Source organism: Lolium rigidum, chromosome 5, assembly GCF_022539505.1.
Source record: "Lolium rigidum isolate FL_2022 chromosome 5, APGP_CSIRO_Lrig_0.1, whole genome shotgun sequence".
Taxonomy (NCBI): Eukaryota; Viridiplantae; Streptophyta; class Magnoliopsida; order Poales; family Poaceae; genus Lolium; species Lolium rigidum.
This window is the reverse complement of record NC_061512.1, coordinates 161,339,694-161,354,648: the sequence shown is the minus strand read 5'-3', so window position 1 is coordinate 161,354,648 and position 14,955 is coordinate 161,339,694.

Here is a 14,955-nt window from a genome sequence, read left to right as displayed (position 1 = left end):
CAAATTCCACTTAGGTTTGAATTCAATCATGCAACTTAAATTATAATGCAATACTCTCCTCTCTTCACAAAACCCTAATTTAGTTAGGTGAGAAGCAAGTTTGTCGCACTCTCGAAACCCTAACCCTGTAAGGTGTCGAGAGAGAAACTTGTCCCCCTTTGATGCAGTTTTGTTTTAAAAGCGCGAAATTTCCCCAGAATTTACGATGCAATGCACATCCCTTTCTAAAATCTACCCCTCGATCGTCTCTAAACCTGGGACATTACATTACCGAAATTGCATGTAATATGGTTATTTTTTCCTGTTCGTCGGTTGGTTTATTCGACATTTTATTTTCTGGTTTAAGTAGTGTGTTCAACCTCCCGGAAATTCTTTGACTCTGCTGCTGTCCGCAACCCGGCTTCATGGCAAGCAAAAAAAAACCGGAAGGATTTGGACACCCGAAAGACAAAAAGGAAAACAATGATAAACGATCCAGAACAAAATTAAGCTAACCCCGGTTATACCAGTTTTTTGTGAAAAAAATTCGAGTTTTTTCTCTAAGTTCAAGAAATTGTCTGCTTGGCAAAAGAACTTTGGGTCTCATACGTCAAAACACCCAAAAGAGGTAGACAGAGCCAAAGTAAAAGAACTGGGCATGCATTGGATTGAACTCGGGAATGAATCCGGAGTCTTTACCACATAAGTTGAAGAGAACATAAACATGAAGGTTTCAAGCAAACTAAACTTAACAAGTTTTAACATACCGAACATAAGAGGTTCAAACATAACAGACCTAGCAGGCTAACGAGTTCGAGGCACCAAAAGGACTTAATTGTTTATTACATCATCCAACCCGGCATACCGGGCGTTTCACGAATTGTTTTTTGAGACATGCACAAAGGTTTATCATGCATATTTTGGAGAGGAACTCTCCGGAGCTTGGCCAGATGTGGCCGATTCAGTGTTGACGGTGGCGGTTTCTTCGGGGACAGTCTCCTCGGCTTCTTCATCTTCACCCTCTTCAGCCTCCTCCTCGGCTTCACTAAGTTCGTCTTCAAGGTCCGCAGGAGCCGGAATGAAAGTGCTGGTGGGAGCATAGTGGGCCACGCGATAAGCTCGGATGGCGCTTGGCAGTCAGGATCGGATTGGTATTAGTGGGAGCATCGCTACGCATTGTGGTGAGGATGTCCAAATCCAAGTCTTCGTACCAAGAACAGAAAAGCACAAAGTTGTATCAGCGCCAGCCCACGTAGCAGAGCACCGCAATTCGCTCAACCGCTTGCCGGGTTCCATAGGCCGAGAGGCGATGGTACCGATGCGGTCCAGAACAGTTTTTGTGGGCCAGAGGCACTTGAAATCTTTGATGGCAGCACCTGGCAGCTTGGCAAGTTTCTTCATATGGGGCCATGACATGTTCTTCTGTGGTCCAGGGGGCGGCATCGGAAGCCGGATCCTTGACCCTGACTTTAGCAATGGCCGCTTCAGCACGATCTTGTGACTCAGGGAAGATCGCTATGGAAAAAGAACAAAGGAAACCGGTGTAAGAACAAACTGGTAAGAAAAGAAAGCTTACAAGGAAAGAGAAAAATACTTACTCCGGACTTTGTCATCCAAGTCCTTTATGATATTGCCGTGGGAGATCTGGACCAGCTCTAGTTGGTTGTTTCGCTTCCTTTCCAGCTCCCGCAGCTTCTTCACCTCCTGGATCTCCTTATGCAACCGGTCTTTGAGCACCTGGACCTCACCCTCATGCAGCATGATCAACTCGGCCTTGGTTTCCTCGACCTCAGCTTTTCCGGCCTTGATCGCCTCTTTTAGCGCGCCATCGTGCCGCAGCTTGATGCGTGTAGTCGACACGTCCGTTGGGAACCCCAAGAGGAAGGTGTGATGTGCACAGCGGCAAGTTTCCCTCAGTAAGAAACCAAGATTTAATCGAACCAGTAGGAGTCAAGAAGCACGTTGAAGGTTGATGGCGGCGGGATGTAGTGCGGCGCAACACCAGAGATTCCGGCGCCAACGTGGAACCTGCACAACACAACCAAAGTACTTTGCCCCAACGAAACAAGGTGAGGTTGTCAATCTCACCGGCTTGCTGTAACAAAGGATTAACCGTATTGTGTGGAAGATGATTGTTTGCGAGAAAACGAGTAAAACAAGTATTGCGACAGATTTGTATTTCAAGTATTAAAGAATGGACCGGGGTCCACAGTTCACTAGAGGTGTCTCTCCCATAAGATAAAAGCATGTTGGGTGAACAAATTACGGTCGGGCAATTGACAAATAGAGAGGGCATAACAATGCACATACATGGCATGATAAGTATAGTGAGATTTAATTGGGCATTACGACAAAGTACATAGACCGCCATCCAACCGCATCTATGCCTAAAAAGTCCACCTTCGGGTTATCGTCCGAACCCCTTCCAGTATTAAGTTGCAAAGCAACGGACAATTGCATTAAGTATGGTGCGTAATGTAATCAACAACTACATCCTCGGACATAGCGCCAATGTTTTATCCCTAGTGGCAACAAGCACAACACAACCTTAGAACTTTCCGTCATCGTCCCGAGTGTCAATGCGAGCATGAACCCACTATCGAGCATAAATACTCCCTCTTGGAGTTAAAAGCAAAAACTTGGCCAGAGCCTCTACTAGTAACGGAGAGCATGCAAGATCATAAACAACACATATGTAATAACTTGATAATTAACATAACATGGTATTCTCTATCCATCGGATCCCGACAAACACAACATAGAGTATTACGGATAGATGATCTTGATCATGTTAGGCAGCTCACAAGATCCAACAATGAAGCACAATGAGGAGAAGACAACCATCTAGCTACTGCTATGGACCCATAGTCCAGGGGTGAACTACTCACTCATCACTCCGGAGGCGACCATGGCGGTGTAGAGTCCTCCGGGAGATGAATCCCCTCTCCGGCAGGGTGCCGGAGGAGATCTCCAGAATCCCCCGAGATGGGATCGGCGGCGGCGGCGTCTCTGGAAGGTTTTCCGTATCGTGGTTTTTCGCATCAGGGGTTTCGCGACGGAGGCTTTAAGTAGGCGGAAGGGCGAGTCGGGGCCCGACGAGGGGCCCACACCACAGGGCGGCGCGGGCCCCCTTGGCCGCGCCGCCTTGTGGTTTGGCCACCTCGTGGCCCCACTTCGTATGCTCTTCGGTCTTCCGGAAGGTTCGTGGCGAAATAGGCCCCTGGGTCTTCGTTTCGTCCAATTCGAGAATATTTCGTTACTAGGATTTCGAAACCAAAAACAACGAGAAAATAGCAACCGGCACTTCGGCATCTTGTTAATAGGTTAGTCCGGAAAATGCACGAATATGACATAAAGTGTGCATAAAACATGTAGGTATCATCAATAATATGGCATAGAACATAAGAAATTATCGATACGTCGGAGACGTATCAAGCATCCCCAAGCTTAGTTCTGCTCGTCCCGAGCAGGTAAAACGATAACAAAGATAATTTCTGAAGTGACATGCCATCATAACTTTGATCATACTATTTGTAAACATATGTAGTGAATGCAGCGGTCAAAACAATGGTAATGACATGAGTAAACAGGTGAATCATAAAGCAAAGACTTTTCATGAATAGTACTTCAAGACAAGTATTAATAAGTCTTGCATAAGAGTTAACTCATAAAGCAATAAATCAAAGTAAAGGCATTGAAGCAACACAAAGGAAGATTAAGTTTCAGCGGTTGCTTTCAACTTGTAACATGTATATCTCATGGATAATTGTCAACATAGAGTAATATAACAAGTACAATATGCAAGTATGTAGGAATCAATGCACAGTTCACACAAGTGTTTGCTTCTTGAGGTGGAGAGAGATAGGTGAACTGACTCAACATAAAAGTAAAAGAGAAGGGTCCTTCAAAGAGGAAAGCATCGATTGCTATATTTGTGCTAGAGCTTTTATTTTGAAGACATGAAACAATTTTGTCAACGGTAGTAATAAAGCATATGAGTTATGAAAGTTATATCTTACAAGTTGCAAGTCTCATGCATAGTATACTAATAGTGCCCGCACCTTGTCCTAATTAACTTGGACTACCGGATCTTTGCAATGCACATGTTTTAACCAAGTGTCACAATGGGGTACCTCCATGCCGCCTGTACAAAGGTCTAAGGAGAAAGCTCGCATTTTGGATTTCTCGCTTTTGATTATTCTCAACTTAGACATCCATACCGGGACAACATGGACAACGAGATAATGGACTCCTCTTTAATGCATAAGCATGTGGCAACAATTATTATTCTCATATGAGATTGAGGATATATGTCCAAGACTCGAAACTTCCACCATGAATCATGGATTTAGTTAGCGGCCCAAAGTTCTTCTCTAACAATATGCATGCTCCAACCATAAAGGTGGTAGATCTCTCTTACTTCGGACAAGACGGACATGCATAGCAACTCACATGATATTCAACAAAGAATAGTTGATGGCGTCCCCGAAACATGGTTATCGCACAACAAGCAACTTAATAAGAGATAAAGTGCATCAGTACATATTGAATACCACAATAGTTTTTAAGCTATTTGTCCCATGAGCTATATATTGCAAAGGTGAATGATGGAATTTTAAAGGTAGCACTCAAGCAATTTACTTTGGAATGGCGGGTAAATACCATGTAGTAGGTAGGTATGGTGGACACAAATGGCATAGTGGTTGTCTCAAGTATTTTGGATGCATGAGAAGTATTCCCTCTCGATATAAGGTTTAGGCTAGCAAGGTTATTTGAAACAAACACAAGGATGAACGGTACAGCAAAACTCACATAAAAGACATATTGTAAGCATTATAAGACTCCACACCGTCTTCCTTGTTGTTCAAAACTCAATACTAGATGTTATCTAGACTCTAGACAAACCAAATATGCAAACCAAATTAGCAAGCTCTAAGTATTTCTTCATTAATGGGTGCAAAGTATATGATGCAAGAGCTTAAACATGAGCACAACAATTGCCAAGTATCAAATTATCCAAGACATTTTAGAGTTACTACATGTAGTATTTTCCAATTCCAACCATATAACAATTTAACGAAGAAGAAACTTCGCCATGAATACTATGAGTAGAGCCTAAGGACATATTTGTCCATATGCTACAGCGGAGCGTGTCTCTCTCCCATAAAGTGAATGCTAGGATCCATTTTATTCAAACAAAACAAAAAACAAAAACAAGCCGACGCTCCAAGCAAAGTACATAAGATGTGACGGAATAAAAATATAGTTTCAGGGGAGGAACTCGATAATGTTGTCGATGAAGAAGGGGATGCCTTGGGCATCCCCAAGCTTAGACGCTTGAGTCTTCTTAAAATATGCAGGGGTGAACCACCGGGGCATCCCCAAGCTTAGAGCTTTCACTCTCCTTGATCATATTGCATCATACTCCTCTCTTGATCCTTGAAAACTTCCTCCACACCAAACTCGAAACAACTCATTAGAGGGTTAGTGCACAATAAAAAATAACATGTTCAGAGGTGACACAATCATTCTTAACACTTCTGGACATTGCATAAAGCTACTGGACATTAATGGATCAAAGAAATTCATCCAACATAGCAAAAAGAGGCAATGCAAAATAAAAGGCAGAATCTGTCAAAACAGAACAGTCCGTAAAGATGAATTTTATTAGGCCACCAGACTTGCTCAAATGAAAATGCTCAAATTGAATGAAAGTTGCGTACATATCTGAGGATCATGCACGTAAATTGGCTTAATTTTCTGAGCTACCTACAGGGAGGTAGACCCAGATTCTTGACAGCAAAGAAATCTGGAACTGCGCAGTAATCCAAATCTAGTACTTACTTTACTATCAAAGACTTTACTTGGCACAACAAAACTTAAAACTAAGATAAGGAGAGGTTGCCACAGTAGTAAACAACTTCCAAGACACAAATATAAAACAAAAATACTGGAGTAAAAACATGGGTTGTCTCCCATAAGCGCTTTTCTTTAACGCCTTTCAGCTAGGCGCAGAAAGTCTAACTCAAGTATTATCGCGAGATGGAGTATTGACATTACCTTGGGCTTTACCCTTACCCTTCTTGTCCTTACTCTTTGGCTTAGGGAATATATGACTACCCCCGGGTGTAGAGGTGAATTTTATGGTGCCTTCTCTCACGTCTATGATCTGCTCCCAATAATTTCAGCGGGGATCTTCCGAGTGTGATTTGTCCTGTTCCTGCGCATTCAATGACAAGGTAATCAATGGATATTGTTATCCCAAGAATGGTTGTATGCACACCCGCAGCTATCCCTTTAGGAATTATAACAGAGTTATCAATAAGAGTTATTCCTTCTCCCCCTTCGAGTGAATTCCCAAAGTTTCGAGAGATTTATGAATACCCTTAGGCATTAGGCAAAATTCAGTCATAATATCACAATTAGCACGAAGAGTTTGGTCACCTATGACAATTTTAATAGTGGGTTTCCACAATGAAGGTTCGAGTTCACTAAAACTTGATCAAGACGGTTACGAATGTATCCATAATTTTCATTTAAGCGAGATGCACTTGTCTCAAGAGTATTTAATCTATTTTGAATGCTAATAAGGGCTGAATCAAAATTATTAGATGAATCATGTGATGCAACCAACTTATTTATGGCATTAAAAGCTTGATCCCCATTACAATGGAGGAAATCTCCTCCCACTAGAGCATCCAAGGCATATCTATAGCGAATCATAAGACCAAAATAAAAATTACTAAGGAGCAAACTTAGAGTCATTTGAGGTTCAGTTTTACGATAAGAAGTAAAAATCCTAGACCAAGCATCTTTAAAACTTTCCTCATCCCCTGGTTTAAAAGTAAAAATTAATTCCTCAGGTGAAGAAGTAGCAGGTACAGAGCTAGACATGATAACAAAAGTAAACTAAATGCAAGTAAACTAAATTTTTTTGTGTTTTTGATATAGAGTGCAAGACAGTAAATAAAGTAAAGCTAGCAACTAAATTTTTTGTGTTTTGATATAAGTGCAGCAAACAATGTAGTAAATAAAATAAAGCAAGACAAAAACAAAGTAAAGAGATTGAGAAGTGGAGACTCCCCTTGCAGCGTGTCTTGATCTCCCCGGCAACGGCGCCAGAAATTTGCTTGATGCATGTAGTTGACACGTCCGTTGGGAACCCCAAGAGGAAGGTGTGATGCGCACATCGGCAAGTTTCCCTCGGTAAGAAACCAAGGTTTAATCGAACCAGTAGGAGTCAAGAAGCACGTTGAAGGTTGATGGCGGCGGGATGTAGTGCGGCGCAACACCTGAGATTCCGGCACCAACGTGGAACCTGCACAACACAACCAAAGTACTTTGCCCCAACGAAACAGATGAGGTTGTCAATCTCACCGGCTTGCTGTAACAAAGGATTAACCGTATTGTGTGGAAGATGATTGTTTGCAGAGAAAACGAGTAAAACAAGTATTGCAGCAGATTTGTATTTCAGGTATTAAAGAATGGACCGGGGTCCACAGTTCACTAGAGGTGTCTCTCCCATAAGATAAAAGCATGTTGGGTGAACAAATTACAGTCGGGCAATTGACAAATAGAGAGGGCATAACAATGCACATACATGGCATGATAAGTATAGTGAGATTTAATTGGGCATTACGACAAAGTACATAGACCGCCATCCAACTGCATCTATGCCTAAAAAGTCCACCTTCCCGTTATCGTCCGAACCCCTTCCAGTATTAAGTTGCAAAGCAACAGACAATTGCATTAAGTATGGTGCGTAATGTAATCAACAACTACATCCTCGGACATAGCGCCAATGTTTTATCCCTAGTGGCAACAGACACAACACAACCTTAGAACTTTCGTCACTCGTCCCGGTGTCAATGCGGGCATGAACCCACTATCGAGCATAAATACTCCCTGTTGGAGTTAAAAGCAAAAACTTGGCCGAGCCTCTACTAGTAACGGAGAGCATGCAAGATCATAAACAACACATATGTAATAACTTGATAATTAACATAACATGGTATTCTCTATCCATCGGATCCCGACAAACACAACATAGAGTATTACGGATAGATGATCTTGATCATGTTAGGCAGCTCACAAGATCCAACAATGAAGCACAATGAGGAGAAGACAACCATCTAGCTACTGCTATGGACCCATAGTCCAGGGGTGAACTACTCACTCATCACTCCGGAGGCGACCATGGCGGTGTAGAGTCCTCCGGGAGATGAATCCCCTCTCCGGCAGGGTGCCGGAGGAGATCTCCGGAATCCCCCGAGATGGGATCGGCGGCGGCGGCGTCTCCGGAAGGTTTTCCGTATCGTGGTTTTTCGCATCGGGGGTTTCGCGATGGAGGCTTTAAGTAGGCGGAAGGGCGAGTCGGGGGCTCGACGAGGGCCCACACCACGGGCGGCGCGGGCCCCCTTGGCCGCGCCGCCTTGTGGTTTGGCCACCTCGTGGCCCCACTTCGTATGCTCTTCGGTCTTCCGGAAGGTTCGTGGCGAAATAGGCCCCCGGGTCTTCGTTTCGTCCAATTCCGAGAATATTTCGTTACTAGGATTTCGAAACCAAAAACAGCGAGAACAACAGAATCGGCACTTCGGCATCTTGTTAATAGGTTAGTTCCAGAAAATGCACGAATATGACATAAAGTGTGCATAAAACATGTAGGTATCATCAATAATATGGCATAGAACATAAGAAATTATCGATACGTCGGAGACGTATCACAGCCCAACCTGGATCAACTCCTCCTTAAGTCTTGCGGTCTCATTCTTTTGAGCCTGCAATTCATTCTGGTGCTGGAGGTGCAGTTTTTCATTCTCGGCTGGAAACCGGAATTAAATAAGTTAGCAAAGAAAAGAGTTAAAAGGAAAAGAAATCGTCAAACGCAACAAACCTTGGAGGGTTGCGACTCGGTTGACGAGCTCATCAAGCAGTGAAGCTTCTGGAAGCGTGGCTGCACAAAAGAAACTGATTAATGAAATTCTACAAAGGCAAAACTGGTACGAAAGAAACCGGTCAGGTCAGACAAACCTCTGCATTGGCTGTGGGTCAACTGGAGGGCCGCGTGGGCATCAAAAAGCTCGCGGTGCTCCCATAGAAGCTGCTCGAACAGTTTCTTGCGGGACTCCAACACGCCCTGCAAGGATTAAATGAAGCTGTGAGAGATGCCGGTTTTTTGAGCAGTTTCGCGCTAAGAACTGCATGCTTAACCCGAAACTCGGGGACTATGTATGCCGGTTTTTTGGCAAGTTTCGCGCTAAGAACTGCGTGCTTAACCCGAAACTCGGGGACTATGTATGCCGGTTTTTTGAGCAGTTTCGCGCTAAGAACTGCGTACTTAACCCGAAACTCGGTGTCGTGACCCGGCATACCACTGCATGGTGTAGTATGCAAGTCTGACATAACACCAATGAAACACCATTCCACTAGTATTATATCGCTCAGAGTGGTACAACAGAAACATATGCGGGTCCAAGGCATGTCTATAGAATTACAACTCTGACTCTTTACAGAAGATCAGCATAGCCTCCTACTTTACAAATTACAATGAGGTAAAATTTACAAATAAACTCCAGAAGAACGACTCGTAATCTAATCTTATCACAAACTCTATTTATAGAGTATTTGACTAGCTATAGAGGTTTTGACTAGATTCTAGCTAAATAGGAGCTAGGTTTAGGGAGCTAGATCCCTTCTATTGATAATCTAGGTTTTCTCCTTGTTGGATGTGGTATTTGCCTCTCTTCTGACAAGTTCCTGTTCCTTGAAGTAGTGGTGGACTCCTCGATCTTCGAGTTGCACTGTAGATCCTCCTTCAATGCCTCCATTTCTAAGCAAGGGATTTAAGGGTGGGATGAGTACGAGCGTACTCAACAAGTTCATTATAGGAAAGAGGTGTTTAATGCACTAGCGACAACCATGGACCATAAAGTCCAAGGCAATGCAAGTTTTTGTAATCATTTCTTCAAAAGGTTGCTTTTATTCTGAAGAGCTATGTATGTCACCCTTCACCGGTTTACTAGAACTTCATGGAGTTCCTTTTGGGAAACGTTCGCAGTTCCATAACCCGGAACAGGGAGTGACAGGTCACGATTTGCTACACTCCGCGAAGGTGTGTTGCTTTACCCAGAAGAGATCTTATCTTTGTTGCCAACCGAGTTGCAGGCTCGTTCACACCTCCTTGGTGTGAGGCCAGGTGTAAGGTCCTAGTCAAATTGTATTCCTTCGCGACCTCGCACACCCACCCTTTATTGCAATTCCGACCTTGGGTCCTCGCCGGCCTACATCTCTTGGATGCCTTCCGACCTCGACAACTATCAGGTCACAATCTTGATACCTTCGTCGGCCGTTGCAACCCATCATAGATCGCATTACCATGGGGAATTAGAATGGGATCCCCATCCACCGGTTGTTCTCGCAAGACACAACTACTACAGTAAGCACATCCGTTGATGTAAGAGAGAAAGAAACATAATTGACTGAGGAAATTGCACATAACACCATATGTTGGGGCATGTTTTGCAAGGAACCACGACCATAACTTGTTTTTGCACAGAACACCATATTTTGTTGTAATTGTTGCACAAAACACTAAATAGGGTCGTTACGTTCGTTTGATACATAATTAGTCCCATAAGCCCATTGACAGTACATACGTGGACTCCGGCGTGGACCCCGACTAGGACCTGCCGCATAACTCTTCCTATTGTTCGACCCCGCCGCCATCGTCTCAATCTCTGATCATCGTCGTCGCCTCCCTCCTCTAGAACGAATTCACTTTTTCATTCTTAATACTAGGGCCTGCACCTAGTCTAGGGGCAAAATGGTCGAGGGGGAGGTAGGTTCTCCGGCGCAGGCGACGACGGTGGTGGCAACACCTGCTGCGACGCCTGGATGGCCGCCTCGAGGCCAATCCATCGGGCGCGCTCCTCGAGGCGTTCGTGGTGCGGCATAGGGAAGGTGTACCCTGAACACTCGTCTTTCGTTGGCACGTACTCCTCCTCCTCCTTCACGGGCAGCAGTGGCAGCGGTAGGTACGCCTCCTAGGCCTCGTTGTTGACATCATCATCGTCGAGGCCCTCGAGGTGCACTTCGATCATCTATCGCCGAGCGTCGTGCTCGTCCTCAAACCACCAACTCCACATCGGGGAGTCGAAGGTGTACACCGGATCCCGCTGCACATCCAGCGGGAGGTGGGCTTGGTTGCGAAGGATCTCCGGGCGGCACGCGGAGCCGCAGAATAGGATGGCCGACACCGGCCTCCGTGCCTGGTTATTAAGATCAGCTAGCGTGTGTGCGTGGGGACAGGACAAGTGATTGGAGCGCAACCGTGATCTCATTTATTAAGACCAGCCGGCGTTTGTACGTGTGTGTGGGCCCGCGTCTCCTCACCTCCCTCGGCCACTAATGGGCGGGCTAGAGGATTTTCTGATAGGACGCGCGCATACACGTTGCCGTCCGCGGGCAGCGCATAACCAAGCCATGTGCCTAATTTTGTGTCAAACGAGCTAGTATCCCTATTTAGTGTTTTGTGCAACAATTACAATAAAATATGGTGTTCTGTGCAAAAACTAGACATGGTTGTGGTTCTGTGCAAATCATGCCCCAACATATGGTGTTATGTGCAATTTCCTCTAATTGACTACTCCGTCCCACTCCAGATCTTATGGTTCACACGAGTCCCGCGGCACAAGAATCACTGGACGACATTTGTTGTTTAATCCTAGATGGATACAAACCCATTGCAATGGAACCTCCACCATAGTCATACCATGGTTCCATTGCCCACCACATAGTCATATTCATAGTTATGAAATTAGCATTTTTGCTGTTCATGCAAGAGTGATAATTATAGTACTTTGCAAGTAATTTGGTAAAAATACTCAAATGACATGAGAAAGCGATGAACTTGCCTTTCTTGACTGCAAGATTATGCAGGCAAGGTCATCGATACGCAATAAATCCAAATTCTAAAATAGCATCATCGTCCGGCAAGGACGATGTTTAAAAGATTGGCAAGGATGCAATAATGCATAAGTGTGAGATGCAGTCGCTATAAGCGTGACCTAACCCTGATGATTTATGATTAGTGAGTTGGTATGATTGGTTTAGGGTGTGTTGTCCTTTTAGAGTGATTCACAAACAAGGTTCTCAGTAAGGTTTGGTTACTTGGTATCATAAATAAGTAGTGTAATACATCACAATAATAAAATTACTAGCACACAACAATAGTATTTGATATAATCCTAACATGTAAAAAACAGTTGTTGGTTTTAGTGCTATATGACATGGTTAATGATTACTTATCATATACTTCAAAAGAATAACTTTTGAAGAACATGTTCTTTAATGAAAATAAGTATGGCAATTATGGTTGTGGGGTTCTATGGTTCACTATGGTTCTAAGTAGTTTGAGGATTAGATGGATCACAACAAAGTTGGATTCATCACCATCTATAGCTTATAGGGCTTCAGTGAAGCATAAGTGTCTTGAGCAATTAATTATACATGGGTGCTATCAAGGTTGGTTATATTTTGCTGGTGATAGATAGGTAGGGTTATAGGTACTATTAGTCAAGGTTGATGATTACTCTTTATTTACTTCAAAAGAATAACTTTTGAAGAACATACTTCTTAAGTAATAAGAAGTATCTCAATTAGGATTGAGGTTGTCTAGGTTTTGCTATTGGATTCATTAAGTAATGAATAGTTGGCTCCTAGATATGATGGTTCATAAGTATCTAACACTAGTAGGGTTTAGTGGGGTATGATGTGTAAGGGCTATCATCAATTCATGGTTATTATTAGGGTTGATCAAATTGGGTTGATACTGAAGGTGGTCAATTAAGGATGATGGCTTTGGTAATAAGAACTAGGGTTTACACTTGGTTGACCTTCTTTGATCAACAAGTTATAGTTGGATGAGAACATGAAATATCAACTTATTAGTAATAGGACTCCTATATTTTATGTGGACATAGACATGCATTTAGTTGCTAATATGGAGCTATGAATAAAGTATCATGATCACATGTTATAATCTTGGGTTTAGGTTTAGAAACAAATTAGGGTTCATATGAATTAATGGAGTTAGGGTTCCTAATGGCATTAGGGTTTTAGGATTTCACATAAAATTATGAGGTTGTAATCTTTATTCAACATGGAATTAGGGTTTCCTATTTGTGATGCGCTCTTAAAATAATAATTTGATTATGGAGTTGAAGTTATTAATAACTTTGAATTTGAAAATAATATTGGACTTGGCATTTTATTATTATTAAAGAATTAATAATTGAGACAATTATTAATTAGGATTTAAATCCCTCTAATAAAGATTTAATAAGATAACAATAAAATAAAATTAGTTTTAATGTTTTGTTTATTTACTTACTGGTTTTTATTTATTTTAGGAAGTTTTCCTAATTATTAAATTTTAATTGAATTTAGGATAAAAGAAAAGACTTAAGTAAATAGGGTTAAATAATTAAAAATTCATTTTATTTTTTTATTGGATAGAATTTACTTTTATAAGAATTTTGATATCTTATTTTAATTTTTTAATTAATATGAATTTTCTAAATTCATTCAAAGTTTCAGTAATTTTGGGATTTAAATTTAATTGAGAATTACTAAATACACTCGACCCTCTTCTACCCACAAACACAGACAGGGGGCAGGGCCACGTTGGCTGCCACGTGGTGCCGACGTGGCAACCATGTGCCTCACAGGCGGCCAGTCATGGACGACGCCGGCTTTCCCGGGTTCTCGCGAGGGCGTGGGTAGGTTCATTGGAACGAGGACGACAAGATGATGCTAGTGGTGGTCGCGCCGCTCCTTATTGGTCACCGGAGCGTGCTCGCCGGCGAGGTACTGCGGTGGCGGACACGGTCACACGGCGTGAGGCATGCCACGGGCGACGATTTGATGCAATAGGGAGCTCAGGAGATGCGCGGGCTCACCGTGATTGTGTTGAGCTCGACAACGCGGTCGTAGGTGGTCCCAATCGACGGTAAACGTCGATGTATTGGCGGTGACCGGCGAAAGGGAACGATGGTTCTCCGGCGATTGAGAGCTTCTGGGCTCGATTCCTCTTGCAGGCAGAGCAAGTTGAGGACGGCCATCACGATGGTGTCCACGGCGAGGCGTGGGGATGCTCCGAACAGCAACGATGATCAGAGTCTGTGGGGCTAGGGTTTCGGCATTGGGTGAAAATTGAGCAGAGGGAAAAGAACTAGGGTTAGGGTTCGTCGCGGAGCTTTATACGGCGCCAGAACGTGCCTCGTCATCGCCTTCGGACGAGGAGGAGACGCCAGCGACGAGACGAAGCCGAGCACGTCATCGTGCTGTCGTCCATGCGCGAGGAGAGGATGAGGACGACCCTCCTCTCCGTTGTTTTTAGACGAAGGGGTACGGGGCTGGTGTTGGGCCGTGGTTTGGGCTGTTCTGGTGGGCTGCTGGTGGGCTGCCACGGCCAGGTGAGCTTTTTTTTCTGTTTTTCTTTTCCTGTTTTATATTTTCTGGTTTGAATCTGATTTGAATTCAATTATGCTTTCAGATGTTTTTACTTATTTTAATTAGGACTTAACAGCCACAGTAATTACATGGTTTTGTTGTTCTAAATAAAGGTTTAATATAGTTAAGCTTTATGTCAATTTTCATTTAGGTATTATCTTGTATATTCATTTGGATTTCCTCTTTCTTATAGACTCAACTTTGTTTTTAATTAGTAGAATTAATAATTTCTACCCCAAGTATTTTAGAAGTTATCATTCGGACTTGATCTCTTAATTTGAGAATTTAATCACGTGCATATGATTTTATGTGAACACTTATTTATTAAGATCTTGTAGGTTTGATTATAGCCCTATTTCAAGGTTAGCACTATTATTGTATTTTAATAGCACCTTGAAATACTTAGAGTAATACTACTCTCATCATGGTTTAATCTTAGTTATAAGGATAAGTGGTTGATCACCA